Source organism: Podarcis erhardii (genome assembly GCF_964252035.2).
Source record: "Podarcis erhardii genome assembly, chromosome: 3".
Lineage (NCBI taxonomy): Eukaryota > Metazoa > Chordata > Lepidosauria > Squamata > Lacertidae > Podarcis > Podarcis erhardii.
Window position 1 is genome coordinate 30713319 of NC_138507.1, and position 1018 is coordinate 30714336.

Sequence of the window (1018 nt, forward strand, 5' to 3'; positions counted from 1 at the left end):
CCCCCCCAAAATCTGATATTTAATAGTTACAAGTGGGATTCATTTTCAGCGGGGCGGGGCGGGGGGTAGTGCACAAAAAGGAACACACGAGAAGTGGGTGCTAAACCATGCCTTTTGATAGGTTGTTCTAAAGTTCACATTTCTCCTTATTTTATTTTGGGCCAGGAGGAATTAACATTTAAAATGTTCTTTTCCACGTCCCTTGAAGGGATGAAAACTCACAAGCTGTTCAGGGTTAGTTTGATTATTGTTATTATTATTGGTCAAATGGCTTTGTGGCAGGAAGCAGTTACAATTCAGACGTATTTGACTGTTTTATTAGCAAAACTGACAACAACGAAAAGGAATAATTGTCCATATGTGGGGTTATGTGTTTTTCTTCTTAACCGGGATTGAAAACACTGGCTTCCACTATACTGCACATGAATTTTGACCACAATATTTGGGGAAGGCCACCTTTGCATCACCTAAAGAAGAAAAAGGGGGAAAGCCCTAACCCTATAAACAAATTTTCCTCTGACACCCCTGAACATGATCAGAAGAGCTCTTTATATTTGAAGGGGAAAAGGCACCCCTACACTTACTTTGTGGAAAGGCAATGACTTGGGTTTTCTTGTTTGTTTTCGTTTTCTAAACAGGATACTGTTTTTAATTTCCTTCTCATTGATCTATTAATAAGCTGAATATTACCACGACACAGATCTGTCTTCTAAAAAGTACACGGTAATATGCACCTTTTTGTATTGTCAAGACTTATTTATTGATTAAACTGTCACAGTTGTGATGAATTAAGCCAGTACTTAATTACGGGTTGACTTGGGGGTGACATGTTACATGCTGTAGTTAACACACTTCTGTTTTGCTCTTCAGGTATTCCTGTCCCTAAATGATAATACTTTATTTTTTACTCTTATTTTAGCCCGCCCACCCAACGCCACCACCTTCCTTAGAGAGCTTTCATTTTGATTTAGACTGGCAAATGATTTTTATTACTGCTTTTTATATTGCTGTATGATAT